This window comes from Delphinus delphis, chromosome 12 (assembly GCF_949987515.2).
Source record: "Delphinus delphis chromosome 12, mDelDel1.2, whole genome shotgun sequence".
In the NCBI taxonomy this organism is placed as follows: domain Eukaryota; kingdom Metazoa; phylum Chordata; class Mammalia; order Artiodactyla; family Delphinidae; genus Delphinus; species Delphinus delphis.
The window spans coordinates 81564486-81587073 of NC_082694.2; positions in this window are offsets into that span (position 1 = coordinate 81564486).

Genomic DNA, 22588 nt, shown 5'->3' on the forward strand with positions numbered 1-22588 from the left:
AATACTACTCAGCCTTAAGAAAGGAACGAAATTTTGCCATCTGTAGCAATATGGATGGATTTGGAGGGCATTATGCTAAGTGAAATAAGTCAGACAGAGAAAGACAAATACTGTATGATATCCCTTATATGTGGAATCTAAAAGATACAACCAACTAGTGAATATAACAAAAAACAAGTAGCCTCACATATATAGAGAACAAACTAGTGATTACCAGTTCGGGGGTGCAAAATAGAGGTGGGAGAGTGGAAGGTACAAACTATTGGGTGTAAGATAGGCTACAAGGATGTATTGTACAACATGGGAAATATAGCCAATATTTTGTAATAACTGTAAATGAAGTGTAACCTTTAAAACTTGCATTAAAAATAAAAAATTTAAAATAATAATAAAATAATATTAATAATATATTATTAATAATAATATATTGATTATTAATAATAAATTAATAATTAATATATTAATAAAAATAATAATTTTAAAAACCACTTGTTGTATGTTAGGCACTTTGCTAAGAGAAAGGATATCAATTTCTTTGACTTCAAGAAACAAATAAAAAACCATAATTCAAAAAGACACATGCACCCCAATGTTCACCACAGCACTATTTACAATAGCCAGGACATGGAAGCAGCCCAAATGTCCATCAACAGAAGAATGGAAAAGAAGATGTGGTACATATATACAATGGAATATTACTCAGCCATGAAAAGGAATGAAACTGGGTCATTTGAAGAGACATGGATGGACCTAGAGACTGCCATACAGAGTGAAGTAAGTCAGAGAGAGAAAAACAAATATCATATATTAACACATATTTGTGGAATCTAGAAAAATGGTACAGATGAACCAGTTTTTAAGGCAGAAATAGAGACATAGATGTAGAGTACAAACATATGGACACCAAGAAGGGAAGGGGGGGGGGTAGGATGAATTGGGAGATTTGGATTAACATATATACACTAATATGTATAAAATAGGTAACTAACGAGAACCTGCTGTATAGCACAGGGAACGCTACTTCACCTTCCTGTACAGTAGAAACTAACACAACACTGTAAAACAAATATACCCCAATTTAAAAAAAGGAAACAAGAAACAAAACAAAAGAAACAAATAGATGCTCCTTTCCTTCAAGAATAAGAAAAACACATCCCTGCCTTCAAGAAGCAAATAGTCTCTTCAAAAAAATGCTGGGGTAATTTCAGTACAGGGGGCAGCGCTTAACACCATGTCTGGCACCTAATGGATGCTCGATCCACATTTGTTGATGGAGTGAATGAAGGAAGGCTAGAGGTACCACTAGGGTGGTGGGGGAGCGTAGCAGAGAGGAAAGGAGCACAGTCTAAAGTAGGAGGTGACTGTCAGAAAAATCACTTGGTAAAAATGTAATAAATGCAGGCTTCCCTGGTGGTGCAGTGGTTAAGAAGCCGCCTGCCATTGCAGGGAAGATCCCACATGCCACGGAGCAACTAAGCCCGTGCGCCACAACTACTGAGTCTGTGCTCTAGAGCCCTCGAGCCACAACTACCGAAGCCCGCGCGCCTAGAGCCTGTGCTCCACAACGAGAGAAGCCACCGCAATGAGAAGCCCGTGCACCGCAATGAAGAGCAGCCCCCGCTCGCCGCAACTGGAGAAAGCCCGTGCGCAGCAATGAAGACCCAACGCAGCCAAAAATAAATAAATTAAATAAATAAATTTATGTTTTTAATGTAATAAATGCAAAGGGAAGAAACATTTTAGAGCACTTTGCATTTTATAAGATACTTTTGCATGAAACATCTCATTTGTACTCATATCACCAAATAAAGAAGGTGTAATTCTCCCTCAGTTTCCAGATAAGCCAATAGAGAAATCAGAAGCAAGCCGAGGTCACCCAGCTGGGAGAGTCAGAGCTAAGGACCCAACCCCATCTCTTTCAGCTCTAAAGTGTGTGTGTTTTCCAGAAGGCCATGCTGACAAGACATGCCAGGTCTCAGCTCTCTTCTGCGAACTTGATATTGAAGGTGTACCTCCTCTTCCACTACAGTTTTCCAGTTGGCCCCTAAGGAATCATCTCAACCTCAAAATGGGAGGGCGGGGACCCTCACTTTCAAAATTTTTGGAGCCATCACCTTGAGTATGAAGGTTTCTTTTTCTTTCCCTGGCCGCATCTCATAGAAAAACAAATGGTGAAAAGGAAAACGATATTAGTAGTAAGATGATAACTTTAATAAAATAGTAGACCATGCTCCTTAACAAAAACTCATGAAATGAATGCAAAATGATCAGTCATAAACACAAGACGGTATTTTTAGAAAAACAATATCGCCATGCACACACACACAATTTTCAGGTATGTTTTCAGCAATTTACCTACATGAGATATTAAACTACTTTTTGCTGCTCTCTGTGAGCACCGGGTTCCTGTACTTCCTTGCATGTAAATGAGAAATAACTCAGGCTGTTAATGAGAACTCAGCATAAAGGCAGCACCAAAGCGTGGCGCTGTATTTATGAAATCGCTGTTTACATTTGTTTAATTACCAGGTTAATTAGGGGGTCATAAAATCAGAATGAGCTGGGGAATTAAAGGGCTGGCAGAGAAAATACAATTGATCATCTTCTATTCCTTATCAAATAAAGGTTCGCCTGCACATAATTACTCCTAGAAGTTTGCTCCCTATTGCCTATCTTGTCAAATCGAAATGAATCTTCCCAACATCGTGAAAGCCCGCGAGACCTCATTCCTCCTTTGGGGGTGGTAGAATGAGTGGTGGACCAGAAGATGCGGACAGAAGTCTGACTTCACCGTGGAGAAGTCCCCAGGTTTGCTTCGCTCTCTCCCTTCCCCTGTCCCACATCAGTCCTCCCCAGACACCCCATCCACAGTCTTCCAGCCAGAGACAGAGCAGTCATCCCAACACGCCTCACTCTCCTGCACCAGAATATTCCACAGATCAACCCATCCAGTCCAATCTGCCTCCGTAACACGGCCAATCCATCCCCTCCTCTCCAGCTCAGTACCACGGCCAGGGCTTACCACTCACCTGGTCTGTGGACATCACCTAATCAGACTCCCTCGGCCTCCCTCTCTCCAGCCTCCATCCCCTAACCCTGAGCCTTTCTCTGTACTGCCCAAGTAAAGCTTTGCATCACATATCAGAGCAAGTCACTCTCACAGCAGAAACGCTTTACTGTTTGCCATCACTTTTGGGGAACTCTGACAATAAGAATTCAATTCCTCCCACCATAAAAGTATTGCCTAAGTATCACATCTCTCTTTTCCTCAGTTGATATTATTTGTGGCCATTGTAAAATATATATATATTCATTCAACTACAACTATATATATATATTCATTCAACTATATATACATATATATATATATATGTATATATAGTTGAATGAAACATCAACAAAACTCTGGCTGTTTAACAACATCAAAATGCATTTTGTAAATCCCAATTTTAAAAGAAGATCTACGCCCTAGACTATCACCCCCATTTCAAGTAATTATAGAAAATTCAAATTCACTTTTGCAAGGAAAATGTTTAGGTGATCCATTAGAGATGAATATGATGGGATCGGATCAGTATTTAATACGGCCGAGCATCAGAATGAAGGGAATCACTGTGCTGCATATTAAATTTAGTAATAATCAGGATGGATTTTTATCCTTAAGTCCTTTATGTCCAGTCTGGTGGACAAGGAGTGGTTGAAACTCTTCTCAGGCTTGATTAGTTCAGGAAGCAAGACAGAACTGGCTGCTGAAACTCTCAGTGGTAGAGTGGGGTGTTATGCTTACAACCTATGCGAGAAATCACGGAGACAGTGTTGGTAGTCTCTCAGCCAATCATGACTTGTGTCCAAAAGATTCTGTCATTTCTAATTAATCAGCCCATGCTCCCCTCGCACTACCAGGGCCAGATATGAGCAGAGGCAGAAAAGGGAGCGCATGTCCAGTTGACTGGGTATTGCAGAAATGTGGCCGTCGGAATCAAGGTCTGAGCGGTGCCTGAGGCTGCACATCCTTGGGACCACAGGCACAAGGACACAATGAGGAAACTTAATCACAGCGTGTTCAATGTCATGGAGCTGCCCAGGGAGGGAGACCTAATGGGTGTCAACACAATTAAGGATCTTCACACACATTTGAAAATCACGGACTGTGACACAGGCTCAATGTCCATGTTGTCCTCTCATCGCCACAGTGATGTGACATCCTGGATATCCATGCAGAATTGAATTAGAGGAAGAGATTGCACGGTGATTTCCCAAGAAATTGGCTTTCCAATTTCTCTGTTAGCCAAGGCCAAGCAAAAGCCCCACAGTCATTCTGGCAGTCCAGCCACCACACACCCCATCCCCGTCCAGGCTTCTGCCTAAAAACAGACAAAACCAGGATGCTTTCCCATCAGCATCTTGGCTGCCAACACTCAAGACACTTAGAAGAAATGCAGAAGCTGGAACAACGGAATGCTTATCCTAAACACTCCTTAGAGATCTGTGCTCCCAGGACTCCCATGTGCCCTCTCATCCAATCTCATTCTCTCTTTTTTTAAAAATTTTTATTGAGGTGTTGATTTACAATGTTGTGTTAGTTTCAGGTTTACGGCAAAGTGAATCAGTTATACACATACATATATCCACTCTTTTTTTAGAGATTCTTTTCCCATATAGGCCATTACGGAGCACTGAGTAGAGTTCCCTGTGCTATACAGTGGGTTCTTAGTAGTTATCTATTTTATATATAGTAGTGTGTATATGTCAGTCCCAATCTCCCAATTTATCCCTCCCCCCCCTTATCCCTTGGTAACCATAAGTTTGTTTTCTACCTCTGTGACTCTACTCCTGTTTTGTAACTAGGTTCATTTGTACTCTTTTTATAGATTCCACATATAAGCGATATCATATGAAAATCTACAAACAATAAATGCTGGAGAGGGTGTGGAGAAAAGAGAACCCTCTTGCACTGTTGGTAGGAATGTAAATTGGTACAGCCACCATGGAGAACAGTATGGAGGTTCCTTAAAAAACTAAAAATAGAGCTACCATATGACCCAGCAATCCCACTACTGGGCATATACTTGGAGAAAACCATAATTCGAAAAGATACATGCACCCCGTTGTTCACTGCAGCACTATTTACAATAGCCAGGACATGGAAGCAACCTAAACGTCCATCAACAGGAATGGATAAAGAAGATGTGGTACACATATACAATGGAATATTACTCAGCCATGAAAAGAACCAGCCTCATACTCTCAATTCCTTAATGACTTCCTCTACTAGCTACATGGCCTTGGCATCTCACCTGTCCTGAATCTCAAATCTCTTCATCTCTAATATGGGATTAGGAGAAGCCGCTAGGCTACATTAGAATCACCTAGAAAATCTTTTAAAATGTAGATTCATTTCCCCTACTGAATTGGTTTCCTTGGGGGATGAAACCCAGGAATGTGTATTTTTAACAAATGCTCCAGCTCCTGGGGCAACCAGCTCCGTACCCGTCACCAGATTAGAAAGCTAGAAAGGACCAGATGATCTAGAAGGGGGTGTTTTAGTTCTGCAGCTTGTCAAGCTGTTCTTCTGACCATCCTAATACACGTGGATCACTCACCTGTTACCAGCCTACACCACGTATTTACACATATGCTATGTCATGTTGCGCGGCTTAAATGACATAGCATCGAACCCCAAGTCAGGATCCAGTCCCAGCCCTCACGACTCCTTCCACTCCCCTAATCCTCACACCATCACATTGTTTACCCATCCGTCTTCCCCGTGAAGATGGGGGCCTTGTTTGTCCTGCTCACTGCTGCATCTCCAGGACTGACACACACGTTAAGTGCGTAATTAATTTTGGCTGAATGATCATATTAAGGATGGTGAAACTGATGCTGAGAAAGGTTAAGTAACTAACTCAAGAGCATAAGAATTTGAAACCAGGGCTGTTGAACTCATAAGCTAGTGCTGTTCTCAATATCCTTATCCCAGTGGCTGGCCTCCCTCTTTGCAAGATAACTTGATTGGCATCTTTGCTCAGAATTCCAACCCTAGATTTCTTTATAAGTTAAAAGACAACCGTCCCAGGCCCCTAAACTCCCCTGGCAGAGCCTGGCCCTGTGCTGGTCCCACCAAGGGGCTCGAGCTATGGCTGCTCCAGCCAGCACTCACTGCCCAAACTCTGTAGGCAGCTGCCTGGCGTAGCAGGTCCCGTAAATGAAGGGCTCCCGCCTGTGAGTGAAGGCTCCACCTCGTTCCAACACAAGCTTTCATTTACTATTTATTTTATGCCAGACACTGTGCTAAACACTTTAAATATATTACCTCTCTTAATCTTCAAAACAAACCAACACAGGCTCATTCTTAATTTAGCTTGTGATGTGTCTGCACTGTACGCATAGGATGCTAGGTCAAGTGCTCTATATATATTTTTTAAAACTTTTTTTATTGGGTTATAGTTATTTTACAATATTGTGTCAGTTTCTACTGTACACTGGAGCTCCCTGTGCTATATAGCAGGTTCTCATTAGTTATCTATTTTATACATATCAGTGTATATATGTCAATCCCAATCTCCCAATTCATCCCACCACCCCGCTTCTCCCCTTGGTGTCCATATATTTGTTCTCTACATCTGTGTTTCTATTTCTGCCTTGTAAACCAGTTCATCTGTACCATTTTTCTAGACTCCACAAATATGCGTTAATAGATGATATTTGTTTTTCTCTCTCTGACTTACTTCACTCTGTATGACAGTCTCTAGGTCCATCCACGTCTCTACAAATGACTCAAGTTCATTCCTTTTTATAGCTGAGTAATATTCCATTGTATATATGTACCACATCTTAAGACTTTTTTAAAAAATCCTTTTAAATGATTTCTCATGAAAATATCATATATACAAAAACACAGGAAATGCATAGATAAAGTATGCAGAATTATAAAATAAATATCATTATACCCAGGACCCAAGTGAAGAAATAGATTCTTACAATTCCTTTCAAGTTCCCCTCTCCCTTCCCCTCAGCCCAAAAGGAAATATAATATTGAATTTCGAGTTTATTAGTATTGTTACCTCGCTTTCACGTAAAGTATAACTAAATAATAACTATCTCTAAACTTTGTAAGATTTTGTATTCTCGAGGACTCTGTACAAACAGTATCGCACTCTTTATGCTCTTTAGAAACTTGCTTTCATCATTCAGCTTCAAGTTCTGTTAAGATTCACTGTGGTTGATGCATGAAGCTATGGTTAATTCATTTTGCCAAAGTATAGTGTTCCAACAGGGGAATAACCACAATTTATTCATGCATTCTCCCCTTGATTAATATCTGGGATGTTTCCAGCTTTTTGCTATTACAAACAATGCCACTCAGAACATATTTCTGCAGCTCTCCTGGTGCACACACAGGAATGTATGTGGTCTGTATACCTGAGAGCCACTGCTGTGTCAGATGCATTACACAGCGTCACCTGAAAACATAATATCCACTTCTCCAACATGTTCATACACTTTTCACACTTCCCCCAGCATTCTGTCAAGTTCTGTTTTCTCTACTCTTCTTCAGTACCTAAGCTTTGCCAATCTGGTAGGGATGAAATGGTATCTACTTATTTTAATCTGCATTTCTCTGATTTCTAATGAAAAAGAACATCTTTGCATGTGTTTATGGGCCATTTCCTATTTCCTTTTCTCTGAAATGCTTCTTCTATCTCTTGCCCAAGTTTTTTCTGTTTGGTTTGTCTTTCTCTTTTTGATCTGCTGTAGGTCTTTAGATATTAAACCATTATTGGTTATGTTGAAAATATAGATTTATAGTTTGTCTTTATACTACCTTTATGGTGTTCCTTGATAAATTGTTTCCATTTTTAATCTTATTAAAGTATAATTTACATACAATAAACTCCACAAATTTACATGCATAGTTTGAAGAGTTTTGACAAATATTTCACAGTAAGTAATCACCCAAAGTGCATAGTTTACATTAGGGTTCACTCTTGGTGTTGTACATTCTACGTGTTTGAACAAGTGCGTAATGACATGTATCCACCACTACAGTATCATACCAAGTATTTCCACTGCCCTAAAAGTCCTCTGTGTGCTAACTATACATGCTTCCCTGCCCCAGCCCTTACTAACCACAGATCTTCTTACTGTCTCCATGGTTTTGCCTTTTCTAGAATGTCATACAGTTAATCATGTAAACTTTTCAGATTGGCTTCTTTCACTTAGTAATATGCATTTAAGATTCCTTCATGTCTTTTCATAGCTTGATAGCTCATTTCTTTTTAGTCCTGAATATTATTCCACTATCTGGGTGTACCGTCGTTTATCCATTCAGCAAAGAAGGACATCTTGGTCGCTTCCAAGTTTGGGCAATTATGAATAACACTTCTACAAACATCATGTGCTAGATTTTTGTTGACATAAGTTTTCAACTTTTGGTACATACCAAGGAGCACAGTTGCTGGATTGTATGGGGAGAGTATGTTTGGTTTTGTAAGAAACCGCCAACTTGTCTTCCAAAGCGGCTGCACCATTGTGCAGCCCCACCAGCAACGTCTGGGCGTTCCTGTCGCTCCACATCCTCTCCAGCTTCCAGTGTTGCCATGGTTCTGGATCTGGGTCATCCTTATAGGTGTGCAGTGGTAGTTTATGGTTGTTTTATTTTGCATTTCCCTAATGATATACAAGGTGGAACATGTTTTCATAAGCTTATTTGCCACTTGCATATCATCTTTGGTGAGGTGTCTGTCAAGGTCTTTGGCCCATTTTTAAATCAGGTTATTTGTTCTCTTATTGTTGAAGTTTAAGAGTTCTTTGTGTGTTTTGGGTAATAGTCTTTTTCATCAGATACGTCTTTCACAAATATTTTCTCTCAGACTGTGGTTTGTGTTTTTATTCTGTTGACAGTATCTTTCACAGAGAAGAAACTTTTCATTTTAATGAAGAGCAGCTTATCAGTTCTTTCTTTCATGGATCATGCGTTTGTGTTATATATAAAAAGTCACCACCAGGTCATATAAAATTTCTATGTTGTCTTCTAGGAGTTTTATCGTTTTGCATTTTACATTTAAGTCTGTGATCCATTTTGAGTTAATTTTTGTGAAAGGTGTAAAGTCTGTGTCTAGATTCTTCTTTTTTTTTTGCATGTGGATGTCCAGTTGTTCCAGCACCATTCATTGAAAAGACTATCTCGGCTCCATTGTATTGCCTTTGCTCCTTTGTCAAAGATCAGTTGACTATATTTATGTGGGACTTGGTTGTGGTGTATAATTCTTTTAATACATTGATGGTTTCAATTTGCTGATACTTTGTTGAAGATTTTTGCATCTATATTGATGAGAGATCTTGGTGTATAGTTTTCTTGAAATGTTTTTGGTTTTGGTATTTGTGGGAAGATTTTTAACTATGAGATAGATAGAGAGAGAGAGAGAGATAAGGAGATAGATATAACTATTTCTTCTTCAATTCATTTGGTAAGCTGTATTTTCCAAAGAACCTGTCATTTTGTCTAAGTTATTAAATTTATTGGCCTACAATTCTTGTTAATATTCCTTAAAATCTGCAGTGATTTCTTCTCTTTCATTCCTGCTATTTATAGTGCATTTTCTCTTTTATTTTTTTCTTTGACTAGTCTTACTAAGGGTTCATTAATTTTGTTCATCTTTTCAAATAACCAAATTTTGGCTTAGTTAGTTTTCTCTAGGTTTTCCTGATATCTATTTCATTTATTTCTTCTCTAATCTTTACTATTTCTTTCTTCCAACTTACTTCTGTTTTAATTTGTACCTTTAACTAGTTTAATATACAAATTCATATCATTAATTTTAAACGTTTTTAATATAGGCGTAGTGGGAAATGGGAACTCTCATTCACCACTGATACAAGCAGAAATTGGTGCTCCCACTTTAGAAAAGCGTTTGGTATAACCTCAACCAGTTTAACATGGATGTAAATTACAACTCAGAAATCCATTCCTAGTTATATACTCCAGAAAACCTTTTGCCCATTTGTTTCTGTAAGCATATTTACAGAAGCATTACTCATTATGTCAGGAAACTGGAAATAACTCAAATACTATACTAGAATAGTATCAATCAGTACTAGAACGTTAGCATGGATAAATAAACAATGCAATGGGACTTTACAGAGGAGGGAAAATGAATGAACCACAGCTACATTCACCAACATGAATTAATCTATATTCATGTTATAAATCAAAATAATCACATTGCATGAAAGAAGTGGGCCACAGACTAAGGCAAAGAAAGTTATTCAAACCATTTAAAGTTCAAAAACAGACAAAGCAGAACAACCGTTTCTTACTTAGGGTTATTTACAAAGGTGAACTACTATGAAGAAAAGTAACAGAATGATTAACACAAGATTCAGGATTGTGATTTCCTTTCGAGGTGGCAGAGCTGAAAGTGAACAGAAGAAACAGCAGAGCTGGAAAGGGCGGACAGAGAATTTCTAAGGTACTGGTTATGTCTTGCCTCTTAATCTAGGTAGTTGGTACATGGTTTCCAATTTATTATCATTAACTAATCTTCACATACACTTTTTATACTCTGTAGTATATATATATATTTTGGTTTTTTGTGGGGTTTTTTTGCGGTACGCGGGCCTCTCACTGTTGCGGCCTCTCCCGTTGCGGAGCACAGGCTCCGGACGCGCAGGCTCAGCGGCCATGGCTCACGGGCCCAGCCGCTCCGCGGCATGTGGGATCTTCCCGGACTGGGGCACGAACCCGTGTCCCCTGCATCGGCAGGCGAACTCTCAACCACTGCGCCACCAGGGAAGCCCTGTAGTATATTTTATATATGTCACCAAAAAATAAAATTTTCCTCAAAAGAATGAAAAATGATTTTAAACTCTATGAAAATTCTGAGGCATGGGCAGGGCAAGGTTAAGTCTACTGGTGATCCGTGTAACAAGTGTTTTCTGAGCACCAGCTCTGTTCCAGGTATTGTGCTGTGCGCTAGAGACACGGAGATGAACGGGATGGAGTGCGTGTCCTCAGAGTTCCCAGAAGAGGCTGATACCTACATGAGTGTAACCTCAGTGGCAGAATAAGCTAGAGGGTGTGTGAAGCCATGGAAAATGGTTTACAGAAAGAGCTTAGCATCACTGACATATCCTTTGACCAATAAGAAAAGAGGAGACTGAGAGTTTTGCAAAAGGAGTGCCAGGATCAGAGCCTTTTCTCAGGATGTCTCATGGGGCCAGGTGTGCTGAATGGCTTGCAGCAGGCAGAGAGCAGGGACAGGAAGCACAAGTCCTTAGACACTAGCGTAAGAGCTCACAGAAGAATTATCAACAGCCTGAGCCAGGACAGTGAAATCAGGATGGAGAAACAAAGGATGTTGACGTGCACATGGCAGTGGGCATGGGAGGAGTGTGTCGAGAGATGGGGATGGTTGTCTGTCAAACAGATGGAGATGTCAAAGATGACCCAAAGAGCGGTTCAGCCTGGATGATGGGAAGATGGATGGAGAATGGAGGTGGAGAAACACGAGCCAAGGAGGGTGCGGGGAAGGAAGGGAAGAGAGCCTAGAGAGTTCTCTGTCAGGGACACACAGGGGCTAAGGTCAGGGTGGGCATCCCGGGAAAGATGTCTTGGAGGAAGCAGGGAAAGGAGCGTGACTTCCCTGACTCCCTTCACTGCTGATGATTTTTCCTCCTTTGGGTCAGATGATCCTCTGCAGCTGCGTGATCTTCCGTTTGCTGACCAGCCTTACAGATTTTGAGAAAGAAATTCCCACCAATATCAGACCAATTCACATTTGCTTCTCTCTCACCGTTTAGGGTCTGCAGTGAAATGTACACTTTAAATCAAGGCTCACCTATGGACCACACGCTGTATCCACGTGGTAGAAAAAGCCGTTATTCAAAACTTGCAACCTGACAGACTTAGGTTGGAACTTCCATTTCTTTCTAGCTCTGTGACACTGGGCAGTCCACTCAACCTCTCTGAGCCTCAAATTCTCTCATCTACGTAATGTCAACAATATACCCACTCCAGATGTCTCACAAAATCACTGAGTAGATATCATACAGATGTGAGCTTTACCACGATGGTCATAACGAGAACATTTGGTAAGAGCGGGAAATGCAAGGGATCAGAGCACCCATCACAGCAATGAGGAAATAAAAACAGAAAACCAACTGCATGAACTCTTCCCTATTTCATCTTCTGTTCTGGCCTTTTCAATAATTCCAATGAGTGAGCTTCTAAAACCCGTCTCAGGTTCTGGATGGAAGTGATACGGCAAGAGATCCACAGAACACTCTCAGGTTAAATTACTACCAACTAAAGGAGAAATACCAACCAGACCACACACCCTTCTTCAAAAGCAACTCCAGAAACACAGCATTTCCTCATCGCAGAAAGGACAATAAGGGAGGGAAGGCAGGAAGGCAAGGGGGAGGGGGAGGATGCTACTTGTAATAAGATCTTCTCTGTGCCTGGAGCTGTGCTAAAGATTTACACACACATTTCCCCACTTAGTCTTCATCACTGCCCTGCAGTGTACGTATAATTTCCTAATTTAATAGATGAAAAAAATTGAGGCTCTTCAGATGCTAAGAAAGCTGCCTAAGAGCCCGGGGTTGGGCAGTGTCAAGGGTGAGATTCAGACCCTGGTGTGAGTCAAAGCCATTGTGTTGTTACTCCACGTTGTCTCCCAAGCTGAACTGGAACACATCTTCACTGAAGGATTCCACACCCTGCGCTAATTATTTACAATTTCATCCTCAATTCTTCCAGTTGGAGGAGGAAAGCCTTGCATGTAATTAACTTAAGGATGAGCCCTCCATAAATTATACTTCAATCTGGTTCTATATTTGAATAATTAAGTTTAAAACAGAAAGGCTAATGAAACTAATGGTTACCAAATTACTAGATTTTGAAAATCATTGATTTTCTCATTTGCCTGCTAAAATTAATTGATCTCATTTACATATACAGACTGCATTTGCCTTAGCTTTGAGAATATTTATCTTCCAAGTTTTTCCACCAAAGTTTCAAAATCCATTTGCAAAAATGCAATTCTATTTCAATTATGCTCATTAGCATGGAAACCAAAGCCTTAGTGCTTTTCTAATTAATACTATTATGATTGTTCCTTTTATTTGAATACAGTGCCCTTCGCAACTTAAAGAATAAATCTTTAACCCAGTCAAGCAACTTTAAAACTACATATGGAAATGATCAGTGTAATACAATTTCTTCTGGTAAATAAGAGAAATAAAAGCATATTCTCCTGTTACAAAACACAAAAAAACACTTTACAAAATACATTTTTAACAATATCTAAAACACAAAACCCTAAGATATTATGACCGTGTCATGCTAAAAATTTATATGTCACATGATTAGAAGGTGTCTCTTGGAATGATTAATAAACAGAATAAACCCAACAAAATTTCTAAGAAATAGAGAAACAAAAGGATCCAATGACTTAAAAAGGAGCTAAAAATCTTATAATTCACTGGTTTTTCGTAGAGAAGGTCACCTCCTACAAAATTGGTAGGTTACAAATGAGCATTTTTTGTATTTTTTATATTAGCATATGTGTTTTACAATAAAATATAAGTTGAATAAAAACATATAGAAAGAGCAATTATTGTTTTTTGGTTTTTGGTTTTTGGTTTTTTTTGCAGTACGCGGGCCTCTCACTGTTGTGGCCTCTCCCGTTGCAGAGCACAGGCTCCGGACGCGCAGGCTCAGCGGCCATGGCTCGCGGGCCCAGCCGCTCTGCGGCATGTGGGATCCTCCCGGACCGGGGCACGAACCCGTGTCCCCTGCATCGGCAGGTGGACTCTCAACCACTGCGCCACCAGGAAAGCCCACAATTATTGTTTTGAGAAACTTGTTTCAGTTTCATATTTTTATATGGGGGTATAGAAATATGTGTGTGAGCATATCTGTGGGGGGGGCGGTGGGGGGGGTGTGTGTGTACATGTGTGTGAATCTGTGTGGGGAGGGTGTGTATTGCCTGGGTCATTGCCATGACATAAAATGTATTTCTTACTGCAGATCAAGGTCAAGAAGTTTGAAAACCACTCATCTAATTGATCCCCTTTGTGCAGAAGAGTTTTGAAGGACTGATATTTCAAAGCTAATAAATAATTGACTTCAGCATCAGGTACTCTGGGTTCAAATCTTGGCAAGTCACTTCATCTCCCTACATCTCAGTCTCTTCCTGAGGAAAATGGAGATAATAACAGTAATACCTCACAGGTTTGTTTTGAAGATTAAGAGAGGTAATATATTTAAAGTGTTTAGCACAGTGCCTGGCATAAAATAAATAGTAAATGTTAGCTCTCATTGTTTTGCAAGAACTGCTGAAGAGCTTCTTTGTCTCTGGTTAAATTTATCTGCTTCTAGTTGTGTCCATTTCCCATCAGGCCACACCCATATTGAGCTCTCCCTCACCTCCAGGCCCCCTGCTAGGGGGACAGATGAAGGAATGAAAAAACAGGGCACGCATCCATGGACCCCAATCTTATGCTACTTTCAAATGAAAATGCTAGCACAGCCGAGAAGATTCTTAGTCACCTTAGAATTCCTTATGACATCTGGATCCTTCTCTCACACTTGCCTCTTTCAATACAGTTTACTGCTGGGGCATAAAGTGGGAAAAAAGAACATTCTTTTTTAAAAAAATTGTAATAACCTAAAGAATCTGGAATATATATATTATATATAATATATATATTATATATATAATATATATTATACATATAACTGAATAACTGTGCTGTATACTTGAAACTAACACGATATTGTAAATCAACTAAACTTCAATTAAAAATACATATACAGGGCTTCCCTGGTGGCGCAGTGGTTGAGAGTCCGCCTGCCAATGCAGGGGACACGGGTTCATGCCCCGGTCCGGGAAGATCCCACATGCCACGGAGTGGCTGGGCCCGTGAGCCATGGCCGCTGAGTCTGTGTGTCCGGAGACTGTGCTCCGCAATGGGAGAAGCCACAACAGTGAGAGGCCCACGTACTGCAAAAAAATAAAAATAAAATAAAAATAAAAATACTGTTTAAAAAAAAAAAAATACATCTACATTAAAAGAAAAAAAGCAGACAGTCCAAATACTGATGATCCTGGAATAAGGAGAGTTAGAGTTGCTAAGGCAAGGAAAATGTATAGGGTACGTGCAAGATACTAGGTTGAAAATATCACCTGTTTAAAGGCGTTTATAAGGCACTTGATAGGGTAATAATAAAAGTAGGCAATGACTGCTGAGCTCTCACCATGCCTGATGCCGAGTGCCTTACACACATTAGCTGAACTCACGACACACCTGATGCAGGTTTTCTGATTATCCTCAGTATTCACATGGGAAAGTTGAAGTGTCAAGAGGCCGACAAATGTATTACATGGTGAAGCTGAGATTCACGCCCCAGACAGCTAACTCTGGGGCCAACACTCTTCAGGTTCTCGTGTCTTCCGAGGGCCAGAGGAGGCCATCAGAGGCTGGACATGAAGAGACCAGCATTTTCTCTGTTCTTTCTGTAAACTGAGAACAAGCCAAAGCTGGGAGAGCTGGAATCAGGAAGCCCGCTGGGAGGCTGCCAGCTAATCCATCAGCCCAGGCAGACGGTGAAAAAGAAAGGAAAGGCGTTGTTCTCAGGGTGGAGGGACTAGGGACCGACGTGAGAGCTCAGATTGATACAGATTGGTGACTGTTTAAATATGAGGCCTGGGGTGACCAGCAGGGACCAAGGACAGCTCTTGGGTTTCCACCCCTGTGGTGGATGGATGCAGCAGAGCCCCAAACCCTAAATGCCGCAGGTGCACGTTCACTGAAGTTCAAGTGGAACAAGCCGGGGAAGACAAAGCAAATTTGCACACAGAGAGGCGACTGAGCACAGGTAGACCCTGGAGCCAGCCTGCCTGGCGATGAATCTTAATTCTGACACTTAGAAGCTTTGTGACTAAGGGCAAGTCAGCTAATTTATGTAAAACACTGCCTGACACACAGAAAGAACGCGGGAAGTGTTAGTTCTTGGTATGATTACATAACCAAATGAAATAAAAATAGGGCGAGGCAGAAAGTTCCTCTGAAATCACTGCTTCCTCCCTCTCCCCCATCCCTGTACCACGTCTCAGACGCCGCTTTAAGATGCTTAGGGGCAGCCGAGGTGCCAGAAGGAGTTTGAGAAGAACCCACCTGAAAGGAGTCCCGTGCCGTTTGTTCCTAAGGTCAGCCCTGTTCCCAGTGAGGCCGCAGGACAGAATGGCGTCTATGTTCATCCTTCGTTCTTTGCTCACTCTGCTGGGTCGGGTGATAGTGCAGCACTTGAACTTGGGACTGACTCCTTTCAGTGACTTTTTAGATGTGACGGAGTCAGGCCTGCCTTCATCAGTGGGAAAACAGCGCCCTCCTGAACTCCAACCAGATGTTGCCGATTTACGTCCTCCAAGGGAAAGGGGCAACTGTGGAGAATTAACGTTTATTAAGAGTTTTCACAGTGAAGAGCACTTTATACAAATTGGCTCATCTAGTCCTCACAGTGGGCCTGTAAGGTTGACAGTAAGGTAAGGAAACTGAGGCACGGAGAGATTAAATCACCCTTCCAAGTCTCACGGCTGGCTAGTGGCCAAGCGGGGTTCTAACCCAGGTCCCCTGACTCCATCACTCCTTACAGTTTGTCATCAGGGGCAAGGCCCCACCCAGAGAGCTGACGAACCTACCCTAAAATGCTATGCCACATTTCCAGTACCTTCCATTAAGACATGATGCTTCCTCAAGGGTGAAAGACTCAATGGATTACAGTTTTCTCATGCTTAAAGTACTGAATTGCCGAGATAGCTCACCAACCACCAGTTATGCTCACTGGGTCCCTTCTACGAGCACCCCTCGAGGTTTTCTATGTGTCAGGCCCTGTAATAAAGTAACTGTAAATTACGACAAACTTAAAATATATTATAGAACAGTATGCAAAGAGATACAACCACCTAGATACAAGTAGCCATCTAGTTAAAAAAAAATTTTATTAAATATTGACTAAGTCTAATGAGGTTTCCTTAGCAGGGATTCTCTCACATTTGTCCTAGTGTCAGAGGGTTTCTGGCCCTTGTGCATCCCATAAGTTTTTCCAGGCCTTGACACAGCGGTGGCAAGACAATTAGCCTGGTGCCCTTCCCACGAAATAAGACCCGTTGCCCCATCCCCGCTTCATTTCAATCAAGACAAGGCACAGTACTGGCCACCCCATGAATTTAACATTCATCCTTTATCAGCTCTTACTAGCCATGACATCTCTTCATTTCCTGAGCTCTGTGCTCCTAGCTTGGGCTTTAAGAGCTATGTGTGTATGATGTATGCGTTTTTCTTGCGCTGTCATGCTTGGGCTGGATGCTTAAGTCTACCAGTTTCTTAAAGAGACTGATTCTTTTTTCCTACTTGAATATTTCCAGATTTCCACCTCCAGCCGTAGATTAACTTGTTTCAAAACAATCCTCTTTCCAAGATGACTAGAAAAGCTAGACCAAAAAACTTTTTATATATTTGAAGGTATTAGAAGATGTCTAAAGGAGCAAGAATTTCAGGGGCTAAAAGCCTGAAAAGAAGGGAAACCAAAAGAGGTGATTCCAACTTCTGGCACGTTTTTGTTCTTGATCAGAAAGCTAGGGATGAGGAAAGCTGCAGAGATTTCGACAGTCCCGAGGAGAAAAAGCCTGGTGACACCCGGGCTTCCTGAAGAAGTAGAATGCAAGACCTTCACTGCTTTGATCCTTATCATATACCCGGGACTGCAAGCCCCTCACATAAAATCTCTGATTCCCCGTGTGTGAGGGGCACAGTTCTTGAGGTGCTAGCCTGCTGTGTCTTCCCTTCTGCCTGGCAGAGGAATGAGGCCGTCTCTCTTATCCACCAAAATCTCTGTCTCCGTCTTTCTCTTCGGCATCAGTGCACAGAGAAGCCGAGATTTTGACAACAACCCCCCAGAAAGGTAACATCCCAGGGACAAGAATGAACAAAATCCAACTGTCTGCTACACACCCTTAAAAACAAGGGTACAGAGAGGTTGAGAGTAAAAAGAAAGAGAGAAAAATTTCGTGCTAACACTAACCAAAAGAAAGATGATTCACTAACGAGTGTAAAACAAAGTATCTCTGGCTATAAAGGAAAAAAAAAAAATCTCCAGAAATAAGGATGAAAAGAGTATATAAAACTTCAAAGTCTGCAGCCCTGTATCAGTCAGGGTTCATACAGAAGTGAGAGGCCACGCCAGAAAATGGAGCAGGGAAAATTCTAGACACAGAGTTGTCAGTTAAGTGAAAAGTGGTGAACGGCTAACAGGGGGAGCAAGTGGACCTGCAGAGCTGAGAGATGAGCTTGGAAGAGTCTAGAACTCAGGGGACGGCCCCCAGGCTGAGGGGGAGCCCCTGGAGCCGCCACAGTAACGCCTGGACCCGCTCTCAACTCTGAGATTTACCGAGATGCAGGGTCTCCACAATGGGCCCTGCAAAAATATATATGTAATCAGTGATGAGAATGATATTTTCTGGAATTTAGTCAAGAATTCATCATAGAAGATACACCACTTTCCTCTTTTAATTTTGTCACGTTTCTTTTCTGAGAAGATCCTGACAAAACAGCAATACTCTGAGAACCGTTCCTCCACAAATTCGCTTCCTTTTCCTTTTTCTTACTCTCAGCCACCCAGACCTTCCTGGGCCTCCCTCGTCTCGCACAGGACCACGGGGATCATCCCCACAACCTCACAAAGCTGGTCCGAATGAAAGCAGCATGCGAGGCGCTGGGGACCGAAGGAGGCGTGTGCAGAGCTCGGGACAAGAGAAGGTCCAGATCACAGCCACTCCGGCACCACTGGCAGCTTGGAAACAGCCAGAGAGGAAGCAGCCTGGGTAAGGGGGACCCCAGCCTCACACAGTGCGCCCCTCTGATGTCAGCCCCGGATGCAGACGGGCAGGCTGAACTGGGCTCCATGCCTTAATCACAATGTTATTTTTCTCTTGAAGGTTCAATTCTGTGCGTGGCATCTTTTGTGCAATCCTTCTCAGCTTCCATGCAACCTTTGGAAATCTCCCCCCGTGGCTTGGATCCCTCAGGGTTATATGAACAGCTTAAAAGATGGACAAGGCCTAGAAAACTCTCAGAGGGCTTCTGCCACCCACAAAACCAGGGTCTTGGGCTCCTGGTTGGGGGATGACTCCCTCAACACCCACTCACCCAGCTACTCCAAAAGGAGGAACAGACAAATGGGGCAAATGGACACTTTTTTTCTCTTCTCCATGGCCTCTTTCCCACCCGGGCTGACAAAAGAAACAGAAAAGTAGGTTCTCAGATCTGTTCTGCCCGGTAGGTGGCTGCCGTCTCAGATACCGCTGTTACCATCCCGAGCGGATGCCAGGACTCCCGCCATTAGAAACCCTTCATCCTGGCCTTGGAAACTGTTGGTTTCCAGATTCTCTGTTCAAACCCAAACAGCCTAACACTTTGAGACAGCAATTCCCAAAGTGTTTTCCTAAGAATGTTCCTCAAAATTTCTTAGAAAAATAGTGCTATGGTCTAAAAAGGAAAAGAGAGAGAGAGAGAGAGAGACAGGGAGAAGTGGCGTCTCACGTGTCTTTCCTGAGGGTCATTCCTCAGGGTCTTGATGCAAATTAACATGTTAAAGGCTCTAAAGATCCCACAGTAAATAAAACCATTTCATTATGTTTAACAGCGTTTCCCAAAAAGATCCGCTCATGAAACCCTGTGTTGTTTTTTCCGTTTATAAACATCCCCCAAAACAGACAGAGTTTTCTTTGGAAAACCTGACTTAAGCCATCAATTTACAATAACACTGAAGTGTGTCCAGATCACTGGGCGCCAAGTCAGGAAACTGTGAGTTTCCTTCACCAGTATAGACCCCACCAAAGGCCTATTTCATTCCTCTGTTGGTTGTTACAAACCTCCTCTGTCCTCTTCCAGCTCTTTCCACTATCACTGCTACCCTATCACAGCAGATACCCTCTCCCTGCTACCCTATCACAGCAGATACCCTTTTCAAATATTTCATTGAAAACATTGAGACCACCAGAAATGAGCTCCCTCCAATTCCTGCCCTGTCTTTGAAACTGTATCTGTGTATTTCCTTCCACCCCTCTGCCTTTTCTCCTGATTCAGAGGAAGGAGTGTCACCCCTCTACTTGTGTCTACTTGCAGATACGCCCTTCACCTGCATCACGAGATTGTCACTTCTCTCTTCTGAATACTTATCCTCTGCTCTGCTGGTCTTTTAAAGCCCACGTCTGTTCCAAGTTGGATTTTAAAAAACCCATTCGACAAATATTCAGTACTTACTGAAGGGCACTGTATTAGCAACCTAACACTCACGCCTCACCCTTAGATTTCTTACCAAAAGTAAACAGAGACAGACAAGCAAACAAATGCCACCCTCTGATTGGGCCAGGGCCCCAAGGGGAGTGAGGGCAGGGGGCCACAGGCGCAGGAAGTCTGGGTGATTTCCCAGTGGGTACGAGACAGCAAAGCTCTCGCTAGAACCACGCCTCGCCCCACGTTCTGGGGTAGCAATCACCTGCTCCCTCGTCACTTGCACAGCCACATGCTCCAAAAACTATAGTCCAGTCTGTACACTTCCTCTTCTCCAACCACCCCTCCATTCGCTTCCCATTAATCTGGCTTCTGAGCTAACTCTTCCAATGAAGCTGCTTCCTTGGAGGTCACTAGTCACATGGAACTTTCTACACCAATGGACATTTTCATCACCTGTGTCTTACTTGATCTCCCTGAAGCATTTAACACTGCACCCTTCTCCTTTGGCTTCCGAAGTGCCTCTCTCCCCTGAGTCTCTTCCTGTCTCTTTTATCCGTCTGTCCTTCTTTGTCTCCATCATGGACCCCTCTTTTAATACCAAGTTTAACTCTTGACATTCCCCAAGGTCTTTTCTTGGCCCTCTTCCCTTTTCCCTGTACTATTCCTGGATATTCGTTGTATCTATTTGATTCCCGCATTCTCTCAGCTCACGGCTCACTCACGACTTTCTCTCTGACCAAATAAAATCTCCCTGCCACACCCTCTGATGACACCATGGACCACTCCTTCATAGCACTCACCTCTGATGTAAGTTTGCATTTATTTATGTGGTTGTTTGCTTAAGATATGGCCTTCAAATAGACTGAAATTCCATCCAGGCACTCTGTCCAACGATAACATGCTGTTTAAACAATTTATGGTATGCATACTTGACGAAATACCACACAACTAGTGAAAAAGCATCCCCCCAAAATGTAATGATTTGGAAAACTATTACCTTGTACATTAAATACTATAAAAGCATACTGCAAAGCAATACCTATAATATGATCCCACTTTGCAAATAAATATGTACATATGTACAAAAACTCCTGGAAGAATAACCTGCTAAAGTATACATACTGGCACAGTGTAATTAAAAGAGATTTTTTATTTTCTAAGCAACAGTAATAAGACTTACAAATGGGGGGTTAATTTACAGGAAGATCTGTATGCTTAATGTTTCCCTGGGCCCCTTTTTTTTTTTTGTAGCTGAGCACCTAACTGTCACACTGACTAGCTGTGTTCAACATTGTTACTATATTAGTACAAACATATCCACACAGGTGTTAGAGACAAGCAGATTTTCTTTGCTTACCAGAAGAGAGAGAAGCATCAGTGCGTCAAAAAGGTCAGAGCTGTGGGCAAGGGTTTCCTAGTCCACTCCTGGCTCCTTTGAAGTAAGCTCTGCATCCATTCCACAAACATTTATTGCACAGCCCCAGCTGGGCACTGGAGGAAGGGGACCAAATTGGATGCATTCTCTTAGCATAAGGAAGGTACAGTCTAGTGAGGGAGGGAGACAGGTAAACAAAAGGCCAATAAGAGTTACAGATGCTATAATAGAAGTTAGTGGGGGCACAAGGCAGTGATGGTCATTTCCCTGGAGGAGCAGGTGATGAGTGAAGGGCCACTAGGAAGGTTCAGGGGGTGACATAACAAGACTCACGTGTGTGTGGTACTCGACAGGTTTCAAAGGTGTCTTCACACTCCATTCTATCTGCTTATATCCATCCACGTGACCCAGGTTGGTAGTGTTATTCCCATTTTATTTGGCAGATGAGTAAGTAATAGCTAAACCTTATAGAGCACTCACTAAGCATTTGACGTGTGTTAATCTCTCCTAATACCCATCACAGCCCAAGGAGGCAGGAACCACTATTATCCTCCTTTCACAGATAGGGATTGGGACAGAGAGAGGTTAAGCAATTTGACTGGCTCATCCGTGGAGAGACAGATTGAAACTACAGGCAGCGTGGGGCCAGGGACTAAGCCCTGGATGAGAACTCAGCGCCGCCTCTCAGGAGTGCTTCTCTCAAGGCCAGGAGGAGGCTGGGAAGAGGCAAATCCTGCACCAACATCCAGATACTCTGTCTCAAGGCCCAGTGCTGTGGGGACTCCTCCCCAGTACAAAAACTCTCAGAGACTTCGAAAAACCTGGAAACGTTAGAAGGCAGAGGGAGGGAAGAAGCACACCAACTTTGACAGAAGCCTATTTCCGTGCCAGGTGTGTACGGGGCACCTA